Genomic DNA, 24,401 nt, shown 5'->3' on the forward strand with positions numbered 1-24,401 from the left:
CTGATCTTTTGTTTCTAATTAAAGAAGAGCTCCGCTAAGCACTATTTGAATCTGGAATGACCACAAAACCCCAGTGTGATTTCAGAAAATAACACACCTTGCATACCCAGATCCATAAACTTGCAGTTAATCCAGAGGGAAAAAAAAGACCCTTAAAATAATTTTTCCAATAAAGATTTTTAGTCACTGTAGACCAATATTGCACCACTTCACCGTGGCAATAGATTTCTTTCAATCGTCTCAAAACAGAGCACAGACAACAATTATTTTGGGTTTTTGATTCAGGAGACCAACTCATAGGTATATCAGAGCCCAATACCCCCAGAAATGACAGGGTTGTATAAATTGTATACCTATCACTTTATGTGTATATTGTATGACACATATTCAGACATATAATCATCTATAAACAAATGGCTTTTAGAGAAGAGTTTTATGAATGTGTTAATATAAAAGACTAGCACGTTGTAAATTGACAGTATATTCGGTCAGGCACAAGATGGACCAAAATCTGTGTAATATCACTCCAGGTTGATCCACTCTTGCCCACGCTGCTTCTGGATACAGTATAAAGGATGATGGATGACCGCACTCCAGTATAAACTACTTTTTTCTTTTTTTAAATCCATTACAAACACTACAACATGAGATATTGGACTCCTTATGTGTTTCATGCTAAAGAAAGCTTAATTATAGAATATATATTATCATGATGCTTGTATTTATTCAATACCAGGCACTTTCATCCCCTTCCTGCCCAGGCCAATTTTCAGCTTTTAGCGCTGTAGCACTTTAAATGCCAATTGCAACACTGTACCCAAATAAAATTTTCATCATTTTTTTCACACAAATAGAGCTTTTCTTTTGGTGGTATTTATTCACCACTGAGTTTTTTTTTTTTTTTTTTGCTAAATAAACAAAAATAAAACTGAAAATGTTGAAAAAAAAAAACAAACAAGTTTCTTTGTTTCTGCTATAACATTTTGCAAATAAATAATCTTTTTTCATACATTTAGGTTATACTGTATTCTTCTTTGGTGAGAATAATCCAAATCTGTGTTTATTATTTAGGCTGTAGGAAAGCTGATCAATCCTGATGTACTGAAGGCCATCTCATTTCTTGACCTGGAAAAGCCAGGGCAGTACAAATACCCACCAAATGACCCCTTTTTGGAAAGTAGACAGTTGAATGTATTTAATAAGGGGCATGGCGAGTTTTTTGAAGTTGTAATTTTTTGTCACAATTTTTTGTAACATGAAGAAATTTAATAAAAAAAAGTTTATTCCCAATTTGTTTTTTTTACATACTTGCACCAGTGCAGTGCAGCGTCATCATATAACTAGTCTGGCGGGGATCAGGGACACTGACTGGCGACAATATGTAAAAAAAAAAAAATATATATATATATATATATATATATATATACACACACACCTTGCCACTAGATGAATCTGAAGTAACGTTCCTGAAAAAACACTTGTTTCGCACTTATCTTCAGGGTACTCGCCTAGCACTCCCTTTCTCTCCACCAGCTGACACCCGTCCTCTGACTACTCTACTCCGGAGTGGCCCCCTTCCTGATCAGGCCCTTAGACACGATCCACTGTACTCACAATACTGCTTTTCAGGTTCTCCAGTGTCTGCTCACCAGCCAAAGTCCCTGAGCACATGTGCTCCTGGCTTTTATACTACACTCCACGATGCACCGAGACAGTAGTCTATGCCAATCACTGGGGCTGTATCAAAGCCTGTGTACCCATTGGTCAGGTTTTCTCCACTGCCCAACATGCCTCCCTATTGGGCCAGTGTGAAACACTCCCCTAGACCAGATGAATCACACACTGAGCACATAGAGCAGACCTAACTCACAGATCATGCTCCCTGTTAAGCACAGAGCAATATAGAATTTACCTGCTGCTCCTCTGATAGGCAGACAGAGCCAAAAACTAACTCCCTAGCACCTATCTAAGAGAGTGCTACACATATATACAGGTGCATCTCATAAAATTAGAATATAATCAAAAAGTTATTTATTTCAGTAATTCAATTCAAATTGTGAAATTCATATATTTTATATAGATGTGTTACACACAGAGTGATATACTTCAAGCATTTCTTTCTTTTAATTTTGATGATTATGGCTTACAGCTAATAAAAACCCCAAATTTAGTATCTCAAAAAATGTAAATATTATATAAGACCAAAAAAAATAATTTTTAATACAGAAATGTTGGCTTACTGAAAAGTATGTCCATGGACAGTATAGTATGCATTCAATCCTTGGTCGGGGCTCCTTTTGCATGAATTACTGTATCAACGCGACGTGGCATTGAGGAGATCAGCCTGTGGCACTGCTGAGGTGTTATGGAAGCCCAGGTTGCTTTGATAGTGGCTTTCAGCTCATCTGCATTGTTGGGTCTGGTGTATTTTATCTTCCTCTTGACAATACCCCACAGATACTCTATGGGGTTTAGATCAGGCGAGTTTGCTGGCCAAACAAACACAGTGAACATAATGATCATTCAACCAGGTATTGGTACTTTTGGCAGTGTGGTCAGGGTGCCAAGTCCTGCTGGAAAATGAAATCAGCATCTCCATAAAGGTGGTCAGCAGAGGAAAGCATGAAGTGCTCTAGAATTTCCAGGTCGAGGGCTGTGCTGACTTTGGACTTGCTAAAACATAGTGGACCAATGGCAGCAGATGACATGGCTTACAACAGCAGTTGCCATCATATACAGTATATATCCTGATTGATGTAACTATAGAAGACCTAGTTTCCTAGTAAAAACTTAACACACGAACACCTGGGTCGCTCAGCGGCAAGTTCGCCCGCGGGAGAGTGCCCCATAATGCACTGCGCGATTGCAGTTCATTAAGTGCTTGTGATTGGCCAAAGCATGCACCTGACCTGTATGCTTTGGCCAATCACAGCACAATGTCCTGTCAGAGCCATGATTGGCCAAAGTCAGGGTGCCTTTAGCCAATCATGGCTTAGGGGTTAAGTCCCCGCCCCACACTATATAAGGCTGCTGCTTACATGGCAGCCGTGTATAGCGTGTTATAATAGAGATTAGGCAGGTAGTTAGTAGATAGTGAGACAGCCAATGTTTCTGGATTAAAAGTAAGACAGTTTTTGACAAGTCCTTTACGTATTAAAAAAGAGTAAAAAAAATGGTGTCCCTCGGTGTAAATCCATCATCAATCAGGACGCCTTCAGACCTGAAAAATAGAAACAAATTCAAATTGCTTTGCCTCTTCTAAGGCTATCCGCTGTATGCTGTTCTTCAGATTTTACAGCTGTTTTATAGGCAAGGGGCGAGGCCAACCGGTTACATCACCGGATGGCACCGCCCTCTTCTGATGTCACATATTGATTTTAAGGTTCCCCTTAAAATCCATACCAGACCAGAAGGGCTTGGTATAGACTAATTTTTTTTATCTGTATTACCGGAAGCCGAAAAAATATTACAGCCGTGAGCAAGTTTAAATTACATTTTTTCCTTTAGAAATGTCAGTGTTGCTGCAACAGGCTACATACATTGTTAATAAACATTCAAAAAAGTAAAAAAAAAAACATACCCTTATGAGAGCAAAAACACCAAAGTACGTAGTATGGGGGTAGTACATATGAATACAGGACAAGGATCTACAATTGTAATCAAGTCAAAACACACTTAATTCATACTAGTACACTTAGGATAGATTAGCTACAGGGCACATGAGAAGAAAACAGACCTCTGCCATCTCAATCTCTTAAAGTTTTATTAAAGCATATTTGTTTCTAGACTACTTTAAAGGGAATATATTGACTAATTCAGATAACTATACAGGGAGATACCAGTTCATTCACAAAAATGGTTCTGGCCCCAATAGAAATTCAAGCCTCCTGGAGCTTTAATATGCTCAAAGAAAATCCAGTATATCTCCCTTTCATGTAGCAGTTGGAACACATTTTCACCCCTCCTGGAGGTTTTAACCTTCTGTATTCACTAAATCTTTAAGGCGGTGTTGTTATTACTGAAAGAAAATAAAGTAAACTTTCTCAATAATATTGATGAGCCAACCAAGGCTCCAAACTACAAAATATTAGGCCCTTAAAAATAATGTGTCCACTACTATCAATAAAACATTTTAAAAAGTGTTACATATAAACCCTAAAAATGATCAGGATATAAACAAAAACGAAATGATGCAAATGATTCCCACATACAGTTTCTAACAGAAATGAGTACACCCCTCACATTTCTGTAAATATTTTATTATATCTTTTCTTATGAGCACTTAAGAAATTACACTTTGCTACAATGTAAAGTAGTAAATATACAGCTTGTATAACATGGTAAATTTGCTGTCCCCTCCAAATAACTTAACACACAGCCATTAATGTCTAAACCACTGGCAACAAAAGTGTGCACACCCCTAGGTGAAAATTTCCAAATAAGGGCCCAATTAGCCATTTTCCCTCTGCGGTGTCATGTGACTCCTTAGTGTTACAAGGTCTCAGGTGTAAATGGGGAGCAGGTGTGTTAAATTTGGTGTTATCCCCTCTCACTCTCTCATACTGGTCACTGGACATTCAACAATGCACCTCATGGCAAAGAACTCCCTGAGGATCTGAAAAAAAGAATTGTTGCTCCACATAAAGATGGCATAGGCTATAAGAAATTGAGTGCACATGCTCAGCATCATATCCAGAGGTTGTCTTTTGGAGATAGATGTATGAGTGCTGCCAGCATTGCTGCAGAGGTTGAAGTGGTGGGGGGTCAGTCTGTCATTGCTCAGACCATATGCTGCACACTGCATCAAATTGGTCTGCATAGCTGTCGTTCCAGAAGGAAGCCTCTTCTAAAGATGATGCAGAAGAAAGCCCCCAAACACTTTGCTGAAGACAAGCAGACTAAGGACATGGATTACTGGAACCATGTCCTGTGTTCTGATGAGACCAAGATGAACCAATTTGGTTCAGATGGTGTCAAGCATGTGTGGCAGCAACCAGGTGAGGAGTACAAAGACATGTGTGTCTTGCCTACAGTCAATCATGGTGGTGGGAGTGTCATGGTCTGGGGCTGCATGAGTGCTGCCGGCACTGGGGAGCTACAGTTCATTGAGGAAACCATGGATGCCAACATGTACTGTGACATACTGAAGCAGAGGATGATCCCCTCCCTTCAGGGAATGAGCCGCAGTGCAGTATTCCAGCATGATAATGACCCCAAACACACCTCCAAGACGACCACTGCCTTGCTAAAGAAGCGTAGGGTGAATGTGATGGACTAGCCAAGCATGTCTCCAGACCTAAACCCTATTGAGCATGTGTGGGGCATCCTCAAACAGAAGGTAGAGGAGCGCAAGGTCTCTAACCTCTACCAGCTTCCTGATGTCATTAAGGATGTGTGGAAGAGGACTCCAGTGGCAACCTGTGAAGCTCTGGTGAACTCCATGTCCAAGAGGGTTAAGGCAATGCTGGAAAATGATGGTGGCCACACAAAATATTGACACATTGGGCCCAATTTGGACATTTCCACTTAGGGGGTGTACTTAGTTATATAACCAGCGGTTTATTGGCTCTGTGTTGAGTTATTTTGAGGGGAAAGAAAATTTACACTGTTATACAAGCTGTACACTCACTACTTTACATTGTAGCAAAGTGTCATTTCTTCAGTGTTGTCACATGAAAAGGTATAATACAATATTTACAAAAATGTGAGGGGGTGTACTAACTTTTGTGAGATACTGTATATAAATGAAAAATAAAAAAACATTAGAAATGGGTAAGTGAAACCAAAACAAACAATTTCCAAAAAGAACTCTGTTGTTAATTGATTGAAACAATCAAACAGTTCCAAATAGTGTTGAATTGCTGAAGGAAATAATGCTATTCCATAACCTTTAAAGTTCTGCATGCATCACCACTGTGCTCAATTAATAAAATGGCCGCTTACCAGACCCCAAGGCTCAATATGCATACTGTATATGCTGCTCTCAGCTGAGAGACATCGATCTGTGTTGCTGCCTGTATGGAACTCCAGATGGTCAAAGGCTCCCGGCTCACAGGTAGATGTAAAAATTAAAGGAGGACTGATTATGGAGTGGATTATCAATAACAATCATATATTTATTTAAAAAATTGCACTTACAAACTATTTTCTTGGATAATATCTCAGAATCTCATGGTGCACAGCTGCCTGCAGTGCGGTCTGTGCACGCTGACAGCACAGTTGACTCCACCCAATGCGTTTCCCCTCAGAAGGCATCAACTGGTATTGGAGTTTAAGGTGCAGCAGTTTCTACATGAAATCGGCTAGCACATCCTTTTATAAACTTTACCAGGTGTTGTCACCACAGTGATCTTCATAAAGTTCTTGGCTACATTTATAAGATTATTCTTTTGATATCATACAAATAATCATGCATTAAGTCCCTAATCATACATATGAGAACGCATCAATCTCTAAATTAATCTTCCCATTGTTCTAGCAGTATATTGGGGTTGATTTAATAAAGGCAAAAAGGCTGTTCACTTTGCAAGTGAAGTTGCATGTTGCAACAAAAGTTACACTTTGCATGGGATTTTTTGTCACAGCTTAGTGAATGTGGTGAAATTCAAATCAGTCATGTGCAAGGAAAATTAAGTAACTTCCCTTGCAATGTGCAACTTCACTGGGACTTATTAAATTAACCCTTTTGGAAGGAACAAATTCAGCAAGTTATGAAATAAACTACATAGCGACTATAACAATTAATAAAAAAAAAAATTGATTGCAAACCTCCTATCACTGATGGTAGATTTCATCACTTTACTTTTCAAATCTTAGTACAATGAGGACATCTAATTTAACCACATTTATAGTTCCCTATACAGTATATTGAAGCCAGATATCTCTAGTTATTTTGTGAGTATAAAAACAATTGAAGATATTTTCCAAAATTTGAAGCCTGTCTGGACACTATTTTTAGTCCCTGTTCTCAAACCCTTGAATTTAAGTGGTCTATATAGTACAGTACAGGTAGATATCTCCTAATTATTTCCAGAATTTATTGGATTATTGACCAGGCAAAGGACACGTTTCCCTGCTAGATGGTCTCTCTGTGCTGGCTAAGCAATGTGGCCCTAAAACCATTTCCTAACAATTGTCACTTAGCAAGTTTGATAAGAGAAGTTGTCAGCAACCAATCCCATAGATTTTTTCACCTATAAATAGAAGTTGAGAGAAGTAGGATGATTGGTTGTTGTGAGCATTTTCCTTTCCGGCATCTAGATTATGCTATCAAATAAAACCTATAACGATCTGGGAACCATTAAAATGAAAGTCTGTTCCTAGGCAATGTAAAGTTTATTTGTAAGACTACTCTTCTTTTTTCCTACTAAAACTCTAGCTCCCTTTCCTTAACTATATACAAATTGCTTATATTTTTACTCAGCCTGGAAACGCAGTTGATTGATGGTCTCATTACTCTGGTGACCAGGGCTGTAACACAATGTGACAAATAACTGCCATTCTCTCACTCCAAACCAGCAAAAACACTGACTGAATTACAGTAAATAAAGTTACTGAAGTTTTATGATGTCTGCGAAATGGCTTTCTCGGCTTTTATTGTGACCATATGTGATGTTTTTTTTTTCCTTCCAGAAAGGTTACTGGGAAATGGCTGGCAGTATTTAGACACAATGGTTTTGGATGCATCCAGATCACAAAAAACATAGATGATTTATACATATCTATCTATCTATCTATCTATCTATCTATCTATCTATCTATCTATCTATCTATCTATCTATCTATCTATCTATCTATCTATCTATCTATCTATCTATCTATCTATCTATCTATCTATCTATCTATCTATCTACAGTACTGCACAAAAGTTCTAGGCAGGTGTAAAGAAATGCTGTAAAGTAAGAATGCTTTCAAAAATATATATCGTAATTGTTGATTTTTATCAATTTACAAAATAGAAAAAGTTTGCAAACAGAGAAAAAAACTAAGAGCTGTTCTATTGCTTTTGGTGCCACTGAAAGTAGAGGTGAAAGTACACTGCCCGGCCAAAAAAAATGGTTACTTGGAATTAACTAAGCAACTAACTAAAGTAAGCATGCAGTAACTATCCTATTGGTGAGTTACTGCATGTGCCCAAAGAATGAGGTCAGCTGACTACACTGAATGGCCAGTTTATTCCATCAATGGATTTTTTCTTCCCTGATGGCACAGGCATATTCCAAGATGACAATGCCAGGACTCATCGTTCTCAAGTTGTGAAAGAGTGGTTCAGGGAGCATGAGACATCTTTTTCACACATGGATTGGCCACCACAGAGTCCAGAACGTAACCCCACTGAGAATCTTTGGGAGGTACTGGAGAAGGCTTTCTGCAGTGGTCTTACTCTCCCATCATTTGGTGAAAAATTAATGCAACACTGGACGGAACTAAATCTTGTGTCATTCTAGAAGCTTATCGAAACAATGCCATAACAAATGCGTGCCATAATCAAAGCTAAAGGCAGTCCAATTAAATATTAGAGTGTGTGGCCTTTTTTTTTTGGTGGCAACTTTTTTTTTTGGCCGGGCAGTGTATATCCCAGTGTGCCAGAGCATGGGGTGCAAGCTTATCCTGATACAAATCAAGAAAGCTAGTAAATGTAATATGCTCCCACCCTATGACTAAGCCCAGTGGGAGGGGAAAAATGCATGTGGTGGAGACATGTAGGCCAAGGCTGCTCCTTATCGTTTGTTCATCTGAGCTGGTCAGAAGTAGTGGTGATCCTTTCCTCTTTAGAAGAAAAATCTAAATCAAATCAAGATTTGATGTGACTACCCTTTGGCTTCAAACCAGTATGAATTCGCTTGCACACAGTTTTTGAAGGAACTCAGCAGGTAGGTTGTTCCAAACATCTTGAAGAACTAACCACAGATCTTCTGTGGATGTAAGCTGCCTCAAATCCTTCGGTCTCTTCATGTAATCCCAGACAGACACGATGATGTTGAGATCAGGGCTCTGTTAGTGACAAATCATCACTTCCAGGGCTCCTTGTTCTATTTTATGCTGAAGATAGTTTCTAAGTTTTCAATGACATTGCCTGTATGTTTGGGGTTGTTGTCCTGCTGCAAAATAAATTTGGGGGCAATCACACTCCTCCCTGATGGTATGGCATGATAGATAAGTATCTGCTTGTATTTATCCGCATTCAGGGCACCATCGGTTGGGCAACGTTGAGGACCATAGACGTGGTGCTCGGCCAAAGAAAGACACATTACTTCCCTTTGACATCGGAAGGTGTAAAGCAGTGCCATCAGCACAGAACTGGTGGAAACCAGTGAGACTTAGGTACACCCATCTACTGTCCAGGAAGTCTGGTCAATAGTGGTCTTCATGGAAAAATTGCGGCAAAAAAGTGACTAAAAAAAAGTAAGTACAAAAACATAGAAATAGAGTGCAGAAAAATGGCAGTAGGGGTTCTGGACTGAAATATTTGGCTGCAGCAGGAGGCTGTTTGTTTGCTGAGGGGCTAGAAACCAGTACAATAATGAATGTCTGCAGGCAACAGTGAAGCATGGTGGAGGTTCCTTGCAAGTTTGATGCTGAATTTCTGCAAATAGAAATTTATTCAGGATCAATGGTGTCCTCAATGCTGATAAATACAGACAGATTGTTATCCATCATGTCATGCCATCAGGGAGAAGTATGATTGGCCCCAAATTTATTCTGCAGCAGGACAATGACCCCAAACAAACAGTCAATGTAATTAATAACTATCTTCAGCGTAAAGAAAAACAAGGAGTCCTTGATGTGATGGTTTGGCACCTACAGAGCCCTGATCTTAACATCATCAAATCTGTTTGAGATTACATGAAGAGAAAGAAGGATTTTTAGGCAGCCTACATCCACAGAAGATCTGTGGCCTGGAGTTTTAAAGTTCCAAAGAGTCTTGGTTGGGATACAGCCTTCAGTCCTTTGTTTGGGCTTTGCTAGATCTGAGCATAGCTCAGTGCAGTTGCTGCTGTTTGGAGATAGAGCCCCATCAGGAGACCCGGTTGTTCCTGTTAGAGACTGCATCCCTTGTCTGGAGGTATTCTGGCCCAAAGGACTGGGAAAGTCAGGACAGCTACGCAGGCCTGGGAGTCCAAGAGAGGGTTTGGGAGGCCGTGAAAGCTGAGGCAGCTGGTGGGTCTAGGAGGGCTGTAGGAAGTTTGAAAGTTTCTAAAAAAGTGAGCAAAACCGGGGGGGGGGGATTTGGGGGGCTGGAGAACCTTTTTTGGAGGCTAGGAGTGAGTCGGTACAGCTATGTGATGTGAAGAAAGTCAAAATGAGCCTGAAGAACCCATGAAATGGGTGACCAGTGCAAAGAGGTACTGCTGAAGTGAGGGCCAGGTGGCTTGATATTTTCTGTTTTTGGTTGTTGCTGAGTGAATTTGAAACCCTTGCATGGGAACGTTTGTGAACTTTCTTCTCCTTTTTATTAAAATAGGCTGCTGTGCCTGTAAACCAGAAGTTTGGAGTGATGTCGACTTAAAAAAGTTCACCACATTGAATCTCCTTCATATCACTATATACATTATATGGTCAAACGTGTTGGGAGTCGAGACACGTGCCTTTACATGCACATGATCTTTAATGTCTAGTCTAATGCCTCGTACACACGCAACGATTATCGGCCGACCGATCGGCCGACTTTTGTCCAGTGTTGTTGTGTTGGTTGAAATGTGCTCTAGACTGCACACGAATTTTCTCGGCCAACAAAAACCAACTTCAGAAGTGATGTCATGTGCTGGTTTACTTTCCGTGTGTTTTCTCTTCTCTGAGCATGCCCAGTCTTGCTCATCAGATTTTTGTCTGCCGAAATCTGTACTGACTAACGGAAAATTGGCCGTTGTGTTGACGGCCAACAAAAATTTTATAGCCTGCACACCAGATTTTATTTGGCCGAAAAGTCGGAGTCGGTTGTCGAAAGCATCATACTAACAAGCCGAAAATCGGCTGATCGGACGTTGGCTGAAAATTTCAGGGCCAACTATCGATGCGTGTGTACGAGGCATTAGTCCGTAAGGTTCAGTATTGAGTTGACCCACCCTTTGCAGCTATAACAGCTTCAACTCATCTGGGAATGCTGTCCATAAGGTTTAGGAGTGTGTCTATGGGAATGTTTGACCATTCTTTTATGATCAAAGGGGTATGACATTTGTCTAAATATTTGGACAAATGTTTAACCCCTTTGATCATAAAAACACAATCTTATGTGAGAGATAATCTATATTGCTTACAGCAAATTGACAAGATTGTCTTACTCTGGCAGTTGTTGATCCACTTAAAATTTTTTAGTTCCGTACAAAACGCATTTTTATTATAACTACTGTTGGTGGTTTTGGAAGAAAATTTATTTTTATTTAAGGAAAAGTACTCTCTACGATTAATTGGGGCTGCTCTGGGTTCTAATGTTGCCCCCCATACGCCAATGTTTTTATTGACATTGTCACATAAAAAGATATAATAAAATATTTGCAAAAATGTGTACTCACTTTTGTGAGATACTGTAATATATGTGAATCTGCACTTCCAGGCTTTGGGTGCAAGTGTGCACCGCCGGCGGCTTGCTCCCTCTGTGATTTTACACAGTGAGAGCTGATCAGCGGGTCCCGCGGACTCGATGTCTGCTGGCACCTGCTGATTGTTCGGTACTCTGACAGAATGCAAGCCTGCCTATATAAACCAGTTAAACTGTCATTCTGTGATTACGGAAGACATGGATCCTGTGTTTCTGTAAAGCAGAAAAACCGATCCATGTCTTCCACTAGTAAAAGCACCTCCCCCACTACACTGAAACATTAGCTAGGCACACAGTTAACCCTTTGCTCGCCCCTGATGTTAACGCCTTCCCTGCCAGTTTCATTAGTACAGTGACAGTGTATATACTGTATTTAGCACTGATCACTGTATTAGTGCCACTGGTCCCCAAAAAAGGTGTCGTAAGTGTCAGTTAAGTGACTGATTTGTCCGCCGCAATATTACAGTCCCACTATAAGTCACTGAAGTGAAAACTAGTAAAAAAAAAAAAAACAGTATACATCTCATAGTTTATGAATGCTATAACATTTGTGCAAACCAATCAATATACACTTATTGGGATTTTTTTTTTACCCCAAAATGTAGCAGAATGCATACTGTATGGCCTGATAGTAATATATATTGGCCTGAATTAATGAAGAAATGTGATTTTTACATTTTTTTTATTGGTAATGTTATAGAGCAAAAAGTAAAAAATATATATTTTTTTTTTCAAAAGTGTCAGTCGTTCTTTGTTTGTAGCGCAAAAAATAAAAAACCCAGAGGTGACCAAATAACACCAAAAGAAAGCTCTATTTGTGGGACAAAAAATACTTAAATTTTATTTGGGTAGAGTGTCATACAACTGCGCAGTTATCAGTTAAAGTTAGCCCCCATTCACATTAGGTCGCTCCAACTTCGGGGGCGACCTGTGAAGTCGCGTGCACTGTGACTTCGGCGCGACTTGCACAGACTTTATATAATTAATGTCTATGCAAGTCGCCTCAAGGTCGCCCCGAAGTAGTACAGGACCCTTTTTCTAAGTCGGAGCGACTTGTGTCGCTCCTATTAGAACCGGTCCTGTTCTACTCAATGGACCCGACGGTGCGCGACTTGCCAGGCTGAGCAAGTCGTCTGGCAAGTCGTAATAGTGTGAACCGGCTCTAACACAGTGTTGTATTGCAAAAAATGGCCTGGTCAGGAAGGGGGGGGGGGTAAACCATTATACAGTTCTCTATATTCAGTAAAATAATGAAAAAGAAAAACATGTGCAATTCACAGATGAGCCGGTTAGCCTGGTTTTCAAACAGACATGAGTGTTGCTACAATGTATTTGGCTGTTTTCCTGGAGTTCTTCTCTAAAGTACTCATAAATGGAGATGAACTGCCTCACAATCAAATTTATTTCAATGCAACTATTTAATTATGAAGTGAGAAGGAACATTTTGATCAGCTCTAATGATCTGATCCTAGGTTGGCTTTGATATACATTTTTGCAATATTTTACATTTATCTGAACTCATTAGGCAGATATAAGCCATATGCTGAAGACTACGGACCTTGCCCAACATGTGTTCCTCAAATGTTCATTTGGATGAGAGGATTTACAGTATGCTTGAAAATCTCACCTAAATAAAGGGGTTGGAAACTCTAGCACAATCGAATAATGCTACTGTCTGATTTACTACTGGACGAATGAATTCTTGCAGTTAAAGGTAAAAGAAAATATTTCACCCTCATTCATTATCAAAGTGATTATAGTCAAGTGTTACTGTAAATCTATATTGAGATGACTTAACTGGAATTATCAATGAAGCATTTGTTTGTAAAAATGCACTTATATTGCTAAAGGACCCTTTCAATTGCACTTGGCAAGCAGCATTATAAGGTAGCTTCAATACTATACACACGTTATTACTGTATATATTAAAGCTAAAGTTGATTTGCCGTATATTTTACCTTCCTGTGTAGAAAAGAGGGAGCACTGCTCTCAGATACACTTATAACAACATATAAACTCAAAGTGCTCCATTGTTTGAAATAAAAAATTATTAAAAAATATATATATTAATACATTAATACTTGTGAAATACACTGCTATGGCATCAAGTATCTTCAATAAAACGGCATATACCACCATACATAGACTCTCAAGATAGATACAGTATGTGTAAGTATAAGCAGAAAATAACCTCATTGCGCAGTATTACTTATAAGTAATTATTTATTGGAAAGGTCCAAAATACTCACAAACAGAAGCATAAAAACCGCATGTAAGTCCCCATATGATAGCTGTTGTTTCCATCCAACAGTTTGGCCGACTAACCAGCGTGGTGACGTCACTTGACCTAGCTCCTCCTTCCTGACAGAGTGTGAGGTGAGGAGAGCTGATAAGCAGCATCTCCTCACAGGGAATACAGGTAATATATACCGTTGTCCCAGAACTGTCGTCCCAAAACTGTCGTCCCAGGATGAGAGCTGCATTGCTCCACTGTCATGTGTCGGTGGGCGGGCGGCAAGTGGTTAAGGAGGCTGTGAGCAATATAAGGAACGTTTCTGAAATAAGAATAAATTGTTTAATATATATATATTTTTTTATCCAGAGTTTCGCATCACTTTAACTGTACTTTTATCAACAAAACTGAGAGGCCTATGGTAAATAAATAATAATATACGGAGAACATCCTGAAAAAAATGGGTCCTTTAAGGCCATTGGGAGAAAGTGGCATATGACGTCGCTCTGGTCCTCCAAGGCCATAGAGTCGAGTGGGGGCCAGCTTGCCCTCACTTGGCTTCCTACCTAGATGGGGAAAGGACCATTTTCTCCGCTACCCTTGGCTCCGGAAAGCGGGGAAAACGACCACCCATAAAAGTGATCTCGCTCTGAATCCACTGCTGGAGCCACTTTTATGTGAAAGAAGACCGCCCACCCTGTAAGAAAATACTGGAGTTTTGGCTGCTATCTTCTGCCATAACACTGGTATTTAAAGTAGCGACGTAAAACTGCGCCGGCGGGCCAGGAGTGGTTAAAGTACAATTTGAGACTTCACCAGAAGTGCTTTAATCCTTGGCACTAAATTTTCAATTATATTCAGTTGTGACCACATATACAGTATCTCACAAAAGTGAGTACACCTTTTATTATATCTTTTCATGTGATAACACTGAAGAAATGACACTTTGCTACAATGTAAAGTAGTGATTGTACAGCTTGTATAACAGTGTAAATTTGCTGTCCCCTCAAAATAACTCAACACACAGCCATTAATGTCTAGACCACTGGCAGCAAAAGTGAGTACACCCCATGTGAAATTGTCAAAATTGGGCCCATTTAGCCATTTTCCCTTCCTGGTGTCATGTGATTTGTTAGTGTTACAAGGTCTCAGGTGTGAATGGGGAGCAGGGGTGTTAAATTTGGTGTTATCGCTCTCACTCTCTCATACTGGTCACTGGAACATGGCACCTCATGGCAAAGAACTCTGAGGATCTGAAAAAAAGAATTGTTGCTCTACATAAAGATGGCCTAGGCTATAAGAAGATTGCCAAGACCCTGAAACTGAGCTGCAGCATGGTGGCCAAGACCATACAGCGGTTTAACAGGACAGATTCCACTCAGAACAGGCCTCGCCATGGTTGACCAGAGAGGTTGAGTGAACTTGCTTAGCGTCATATCCAGAGTTTAAATAGACATATGAGTTCTGCCAGCATTGCTGCAGAGGTTGAAGGGGTGGGGGGAGTAAGCCTGTCAGTGCTTAGACCATACGGTGCACAATGCATCAAATTGGTCTGCATTGCTGTTGTCCCAGAAGGAAGCCCCTTCTAAAGATGATGCACAAGAAAGCCTGCAGATGGATTACTGGAATCATGTCCTGGGGTCTGATGAGACCAAGATAAACTTATCTTTTACTGAGTAGTGGCTTCTGTCTGGCCTGATTGGTGGAGTTCTGCAGAAATGTTGTTCATCTGGAAGGTTCTCCTTTCTCCACAGAGAAACGCTGGAGCTCTATCAGAGTGACCAGCAGATTCCCTGTTACCTCCCTGACTAAGACCCTTCTCCCCCCGATAGCTCAGTTTGGCCAGTTGGCCCGCTCTTGGAAGAGTCCTGGTGGCTCCAAACTTAGACTCCAAATAGACGAATGTGTGCTTCCAGCATTACTGCAGAGGTTGAAGGGGTGGGAGTTCAGTCTTATGCTCAGAACATACGCCGCACACTGTACGGCTGTCGTCCCAGAAGGAAGCCTCATCCAAAGATGATGCACAAGAAAGCACACAAATAGTTTGCTTAAGATAAGCAGACTAAGGATATGGATTACTGGAACCATGTCCTGTGGTCTGATGAGACCAAGATAAACTTATTTGGTTCAGATGATGTCAAGGGTGTGTGGCAGACACCAGGTGAGTAGTACAAAGACAAGTGTGTCTTGCCTACAGTCAAGTATGGTGGTGGGAGTGTCATGGTCTGGGGCTGCATGAGTGCTGCTGGCACTAGGGAGCTACAGTTCATTGAGGGAACCATGAATGCCAACATGTACTGTGACATACTGAAGCAGAGCATGATCCCCTCCCTTCAGAGACTAGGCTGAAGGGCAGTATTCCAACATAATAACGACCCCAAACACATCTCCAAGACAACCAATGCCTTGCTAAAGAAGCTGAGGGTAAAGGTGCTGGACTGGCCAAGCATGTCTCCAGACCTAAACCCTATTGAGCATCTGTGAGGCATCCTCAAACAGAAGGTGGAGGAGCGCAAGGTCTCTAACATCCACCAACTCCGTGATGACATCATGGAGGAGTGGAAGAGGACTCCAGTGGCAACCTGTGAAGCTCTGGTGAACTCCATGCCCAAGACGGTTTAAGCAGCGCTGGAAAATAATGGTGGCCACACAAAATATTGACACTTTGGGTCCAATTTTGACATTTTCACTTAGGGGTGTACTCACTTTTGTTGCCAGCAGTTTAGACATTAATGGCTGCGTGTGGAGTTATTTTGAGGAGACAGCAAATTTACACTGTTATACAAGCTGTACACTCATCCTTTTACATTGTAGCAAAGTGTAATTTCTTCAGTGTTGTCACATGAAAAGATAGAATAAAATATTTACGTGAGGGGTGTTCTCACTTTAGGGAGATACTGTACTTCCTCTGAAATATACACTATGTTGTCAAAAGTATTGGGACATCTGCCTTTACAGGCACATGACATTTAATGGCCCACCCTTTGCATCTATAACAGCTTCCACTCTTCTGGGAAGGCTGTCCACAAGGTTTAGGAGTGTGTCTATTGGAACGTTTGACCATTCTTCTAGAAGCGCATTTGTGAGGTCAGGCACTGATGTTGGAGAGAAGGCTGGCTTGCAGTCTCCTCTCTAATTCATACCAAAGGTGTTCTGTTGGGTTGAGGTCAGGACTGTGTGCAGACCAGTCAAGTTCTTCCACCCCAAACTCGCTTATCCATGTACTTATTTGAAATCAAGTAAAGGGACTGATGTGGGGGGGGGCATTAAGAATGAACAACTGCATTTTCCTGCATTATTTCCTACTAATTTTGCAGACTAGCTTTACATTAAGTTCAGGGTAGCTGTAAAGTGGTTGTAAACCCCTACATATACCAAGTGAAGTGATATAACATACAACAGTAGTGCTGCGCTGTTGAATATACCAACTAATGTATAATTAAAAGTGCACAAGTGACAAAATAAAAAGTGCATGTGCTGATAATAAACAATGTGAATAAATAATAAAATCACAAAATATAAAGCAATAGATATTTCATGTGTAATGTATACAAAGATTCACAAATATAACTGAAGAACGTGGGGTCCAAAGTGAGTCCATATAAAAAAGCGTGTAACGAAGTATGAGCAGTCCAATGCACATAGAGTAAGTGCATGTGAAATTCCTTCACCCAAAAAGGAGTTGTGACTGATGTCTAGAAAATCCAACGCGGTGACACCTCTATGTGTGCTGGCCTCTCACCTTACAGCTGTAAGGTTACAGCATGGAGGGATAACTTTCACTTTAGAGTCTTATGCTTCTCACTGCTTCCAGGGATCATCCTGTTGTGGACCCAGCTGGTGGTAAACTATGATTGGAGGACAGGTGTCCCATCTATGATGGTCTAGCGGGCTCTCTAGTTGTATCTTCAGTTGGGTAATATGTGTAAGAAAGAAAAGCTCTGAATAGTGTAAAACTATTTCCCAATTTTATTAAAATAAAAAAGGAACTGAAACACTCACATTTCAAATAGTGGCACAGAATACATCATCCACGAGTAGCAAGTTCGTCATCCACAGACACTTCCGGTATGCCTATCACTCAGTTCCGACGCTTACTGTCATGCCCATGTGACTTCATCAGGGGTTCCTGAGAAGTGATATACAGAGATTAAACAAATCCTCCTTCATAAGTATTTCTTTATCTGAAGCCCTCTCCCCTCTACAGCCATTCAAAATACAGAATTTGCATAACTTTTCTGAGTTTTAGCAGGCATAAGGTGGGGATCTGATGTCACACACTACAAAGCATACTGTAAATCAGGGAGCTGAGTGTAATTTGAGACTTGAGTGGAGGGAAAAGAGACACCTCTCCCCATCTATTGCGTATAATAGGTCAACATGCACAGCTGAGTGTGTCAATCACAGACACTTCCACTTCCACAGACACTTCCGGTATGCCTATTGCTCAGTCCCGACGCGTAGCGTCACGCCCATGTGACTTCATCAGGGGATCCTGAGGGAAGTGATATACAGAGATTAAAAAAATCCTCCTTCATAAGTATTTGTTTATCTGCAGCCCTCTCCCCTCTACAGCCATTAAAAATACAGAATTTATATAAGTTTTCTAAGTTTTAGCAGGCATAAGGTGGGGATCTGATGTCACACACTGCAAAGCATACTGTAAATCAGGGAGCTGAGAGTAATTTAAGACTTGAGTGGAGGGAAAAGAGAAACCTCTCCCCCTCTATTGTGTATCATAGGTCAACATGCACAGCTGAGGGTGTCAATCACTTTCTGTGTTCTGTGTGCCGGGATGGGGGGGGGGGGGAATTGACCATATCCCAGAATTCTGTGGTATGGGAATATATTGTCAGTAGTGACTCATGCAAAAAGCAGATAAAACTACACTAGGTGCTTTGTATTGAGGCAAGTACACATTGTACAGAGATGTACTTTGTTCATTTTTAATTTCAGAGGTTTACAACAACTTTAAAGGGTAACTCCACTTTCGTGGGAAAAAAAAATAATACCAAATAAATAAAATACAATATAGCGTATACAATTGTAAAACAAATCACATTGTAGTTGAATGTTATTAAAAATGTACCTTTCCTTTTCAATCTGCAGCTGTTGTAATTTTCTGAAAATGCAATGCAATATGGCTACCTGGAGCTGTTCTGTACACAGAATGTATACTGACCACACCCCAGAAACATAATTTCCTGCTTGTGTGATTGGCTCACCAATTTTCCCAGAAGTCTGCCTAAGATACAAGTCAGATTTCTGGCATCCCCAGCAAAAAAATTTCATTTTTGGTGAGACACTCCCAATAGGAACACGTCTAAAGTGGGGTGCACACTAGTAGAAAATCTGCCGAAAATTCCCGTCCGAGGTAAAATCGTACAATTTTTGGCTAGTGTGTACACAACTTTCAGCAGCCGATGCCGACATTTTCAATGAAAAAAACAGAGGGACAAACACCAAAATGTTTATTGTCCGTCCCCAGACGACCAATTTTCGTTTAATGTGTATGCAGTACGTCCGTGAAAAATCGGATACAAAAGACCGCGCATGATCTGAAGTTGCTGACGACTCGAAAGTCTAGGAACAAATGTCCCCAAAAAAAAAAAATCGGACAAGAAATTTAGTAAACATTATGCACTGTCAACTAAAAACGGTTATGACCACTGAGCATGAGAGAGAAAAATCGGAGGATATTTCGTCCGATTTTCGTCAAGTGTGAACGAGCCTTAAAAGGATGCAGGCCCAGCAGATTTCCTCATTAGAGCCCTGCAGCTGCCACAGCTGACAGATAATTATGAAACCACTCCCATTAGACTCACTCAGCAGAGAGGCACAGAGGAACAAGCATGGATTTCTTCAGAATAACAAAAGGTAGGAATCTGTAACAAAGTTTGTTAAAATCCTTGTAATGTACAGAGATCACCCAGGGGGGAATGGCTTTTCTCAACAAATGTGGAGTTACGCTTTAAAGTGACTGTTGGGAGTTGGATATGATAGGACAGGGATCCTCAGACTATGGCCCTCCAGCTGTTGAGAAACTACACATCCCATGAGGCATTGGAAAACTCTGACATTCACAGATATGACCAGGCATGATGGGAATTGTAGTTCTTGAACAAATGGAAGGCCATAGTTTGAAGACCCCTGTATAGGAGGTCTGCCCTGAATATAACAGCAGTCCTCTGTTCTTGTAGCTGAATGGAAAATCTAATTTTGGGTTGATATGTTCCCACGTCATCTGCAATTTTATGATAAGGTAACATTACTGGTATTCAGAATAATGGCAATAAAAATCTGTGCACATATGACCTCCTTATTTTTACACCTAAAATACATTTTATGAAAAGCATTTCAGCACGTCTCTGCTCATGATTTCTTTCTACAATGGCTGCATATTTATAAACCTCTTCCAATGGTCATGCCCTGTACTTTCATTCCAGTATTGTTTAAATCTGCAGTCTCCTTTGATGTTAGAGTTTGTCTGGATTGAAAGTACAGGGGGAATATAAATACATTAAGTTTATATACGTGCGTAGTTGAAAGATTGCTGTCACTGTGTTTCCTTTTTCTTTGTGGGAACGGCATTCTACTTGATAAGGTGCTCTGGTGACTCAGAGACACATCAAAGTTACAGCCCAGAGGTGCTTAGCAGACTGACACAACATAAACACAGCTATAGTTAAACCAATATGATGGACTTGTCCCGCCGCTGACATCTGTTCCTTTATTCTGCATTGCCCACTTACATCTAGCAGAGTCTCATGTCTAAGACACTTGCATGGGGGATTGGAACTTCTGACTGCATTAATAATAGAGCTGGCTACAGAGATCAGTGAACTTTTACAAACTCTGTCATCATCTCAACCCAACCGACCAGATTATATTCTTAAACTGCTATGTTGTTTGGCTTCTTTCTCTCTTTTTTTTTTTAACAGCCCTTAAAGCGTAACTCCACTTTTGTTGAGAAAAAAACATTCCCGTACATTACAAGGCTTTTAACCACTTGCCGACCGCCGCACGACTATTTACTGCGGCGGTCAGCCCCTCACAGGCAAATCGACGTAGGACTACGTCGCTAGCCTGCGAGGCTCTAGGCACGCTCCCGCTCAGTCACGGGGACCCCCCCCCGCGCGCGTGTGCCCGGTGGACCCGATGTCCGCCGGGCACTCGGGATTGTCCATTACACTGGGGGAAAGGCAGGCGGCTAATGTAAACAAAGCCGCCTGTCATTCTTCCCTGTGTAAGAATGGAGATCACACGGTTCTGCTATGTAGGACCGTTGATCTCTGTTCTTACACCAGTAGCCACATCCAATCACAGTTAGAATCACGCCCCTAGGGACACACTTAACCCCTCCCTCTCAAAAAAAGTTAACCCCTTCACTGCCAGCGTCATTTTTACAGTAACAGTGCATATGTATAGCACTGATTACTGCAGTAATGTCACTGGTAACCCCAAAAGTGTCAAAAATGTCAGTCAAGGGTCCGATCTGTCCGCCGCAATGTCGCAGTCCCGCAAAAAAAAAAATCGCACATCGCCGCCATTACTCGTTAGAAAAAAAACAACAAAAATCTTTCCCTTAGTTAGTAAACACAATAACTTTTGCACAAACCAATCAAAATATGCTTTTTGCGATTTTGTTTTTTTTACCAAACATATGTAGCATTAAACAAATTGGCCTAAAATGTTAAAAAATTTTGATTTTTACATTTTTTTGGGGGAATTTCATATAACAAAATGTGAAAAATATTGTTATTTTTGCAAAAAATTTTTTGTTTATAGCGCATGATCAAAAAATCGCACAGGTGATCAAATACCACCAAAAGAAAGCTCTGTTTGTGGGGAAAAAATGACGTCAAATTTGTTTAGGTACAGCGTCGCACGCCCGCGCAATTGTCCGTTAAAGTCAAGCAGTGCCGAATCGCAAAATAGGCCCTGGTCAGGAAGGGGGTAAAATCTTCCGGGGCTTAAGTGGTTAACAAACTTTGTTGCAGATTCCTACCTTTTGTTGTTCTGAAGAAATCACTGTTTGTTCCTCTGTGCTGAGTGGGTCTAATGGGAGTGGTAATTATCTATCAGCTGTGGCAGCTGCAGGGCTCTAATATGAGGAAGCTGCTGGGCTTGAATCCCTTTAGACGTATTTCTATTGGGAGTATCTCACCAAAAATGACATTTTTGTTGCAGGGGATGCCAGAAATCTGACTTGTATCTTAGGCAGACTTCTGGGAAAATTGGTGAGCCAATCACACAAGCAGGAAATGATGTTTCTGGGGTGTGGTCAGTATACATTCTGTGTACAGAATAGCTCCAGGTAGCCATGTTGCATTTTCAGAAAATTACGACAGCTACAGATTGAAAAGGAAAGGTAATTTTAGGACAGGGATCCTCAATATTTACAATATGATTTGTGTTGCAATTATATACACTATATTGTATTTTCTTTATTTGCTATTTTTTTTCCCCCACGAAAGTGGAGTTACCCTTTAAGGAAGCGGTCTGCTGTGGTTCATTATGTCAATGGACATTCATAACCATCTTGAAGATAACCAAAAAAGACAAGACACTATACAAAATACGTCAACTCTAAATGATGTATTTTACACAGTGTTATTGCCTGCCAACCCTGACATACTGTAGAATAGCACAGTTCTGAGCTGCACCAAAAATGACATTTTTATTGCAGGGGATGCCAGAAATCTAGTGCAGATTTCTGGGAAAATTGAATAACATTCAATTACAATATGATTGGGTTCACACTTGTATACGCTATATTGTTTTTTCTTTATTTGCTATCCCCCCCCCCCCCCCCACAAAAGGGAAGTTACCCTTTAAAGTTCAAAAACTAATTTGCAATGACTTAAAGCTGAACTCCAGATGAATTTAAAAGACATCCTTTAACTACCTCCTGCCTGGCGTAGTAACAGATGATGGCCGGAGGGGTCTTTGCTTGTTCTCGCATGATGTCATATGACGCCCCTGGTACATGGCACAACCCTCATTTCTGTAAAAAGCTGATGACGCAGCTCTTTACCCATGTTATCAGCTGTCTCCAATTACAGCTGATCACATGTAAACAAAGAAATGCCAGGTATTCGTTCTCCTCGCTTCACACTGACAGAGTGTGAGGAGAAGAGAGCCGATCAGTGGCATTTCCTTGAGGGGGAGCCCTGTACAGATAATCAGGACACTAATCATCAGTGCCCTCATTACCAGTGCAGTCCCAACAGTGCCCAGCAGTGATGCTAGTCAGTGTCCAACAGTGATGCCACTCTGTGCCCATCAGTGATGCCAATCTGTGCCCATCAGTGATGCCAATTTGTACCCATCAGTGATGCTAATCTGTGCCCATCAGTGATGCAAGTCAGTGCTGCCTTTCAGTACCCATCAGTGCCCATCAGTGCCACCTATCCGTGCTGCCTATTATTATTATACAGGATTTATATAGCGCTAACAGATTATGCAGCGCTTTACAATTTAAAAGAGAGATAATACAGTTACAATACAATAACATAACACAACAGGATTAAGAGGGCCGTGCCTGGAAGAGCTTACAATCTAATAGCCTATCATTCCCTGTAAGTGCCCCCTATCAGTGCCCATCAGTGCCACCTGTCAGTGCCCATCAGTGCTGCATACTAGTGCCTCCTCATCAGTGCCACCTCATCAATGCTCTTCAGTGCCGTCTCATCAGTACCCATCAGTGCAGCCTATCAGTGCACATTAATAAGGTGAAAAAATTACTTATTAGCAAAATTTTCTGACAGAAACTAAGAAAAGCTTTTTATTTTTTCAAAAGTTTATTTTTTTTTTGTTTTTTTTTAGCAAAAAATAAAAAACCCAGTAGTCCTTTGGGTGCAGTGTTGCATGACCGTGCAACAGTCATTCAAAATATGACAGCGAATTGGCCTGGGCAGGAAGGAATGTAAAAGTGCCCGGTACTAAAGCGTTTAATCCTGTTACATATTTGTTATATATATATTTTTTTTTAGAAATACAGTTAAAGTTTTTTTAAACCCAAAAACAGAAATGTAATATATCGCAGCTTACTAATCCTTAACATGGACCTTTTAAAACTTTTGTAACGTCACACTGTGACTTTACTGGTATCCCCTCTGGATTTTGCAGTTAGTAACTATGGTGTGCGTGAAAAGGCTAAATACCTTTTCTCACACTGCAGCTATGCTGTCACGTAATCCCCCTACAAACTTCTTCCTCTATCTATGCATAGCAGCAGGAGGGGCTGAGATTCCCCTGTGAAGTCACATGACCGCACAGTGGCAGTGTTGGAAAAGGTATTTAGCTTTTCCATTTAAAAAAAAACACACACACTATAGTTACTAACGGCATAATCCAGAGGGGATACAAGTATTTGTGCTGCCTATTGCAGCTGAATAGTGGCGAGAGGAGCGGGGGGGGGGGGGGGGGAGCCGCTCCTCCCACTGACAGGAAGAGAGGGAAGGGAGAGGGGAGACATTCATAGCAGAGAGCAGGGTGATGGAGGCACGAAAACCAACCACGGTATCATGGCTCAGCAGCCATGATTACTGTGGTCAGCCCAGACAAGGAGAACACAGGAACAGGCAGAATCAACCGGCATGATCAACCAGGTATATTACATACATA

The 24,401-nt window shown here is 40.8% G+C and overlaps 1 long non-coding RNA gene across 1 annotated transcript in view; it reads right to left on the bottom strand.

Annotated features, from left to right (window-relative positions):
* The window catches only part of LOC309561544, a 235,470-nt gene extending 216,518 nt beyond the window's left edge, over nt 1–18,952 (bottom strand). Inside the window, exon 1 of the long non-coding RNA XR_014225579.1 lies at nt 18,862–18,952. This is a non-coding gene — a long non-coding RNA (uncharacterized lncRNA). The remainder of the gene's footprint in view (nt 1–18,861) is intronic.
* Between the last annotated feature and the right edge of the window lie 5,449 nt (nt 18,953–24,401).

Source organism: Pelophylax lessonae (genome assembly GCF_965119305.1).
Source record: "Pelophylax lessonae genome assembly, chromosome: 8".
In the NCBI taxonomy this organism is placed as follows: Eukaryota; Metazoa; Chordata; class Amphibia; order Anura; family Ranidae; genus Pelophylax; species Pelophylax lessonae.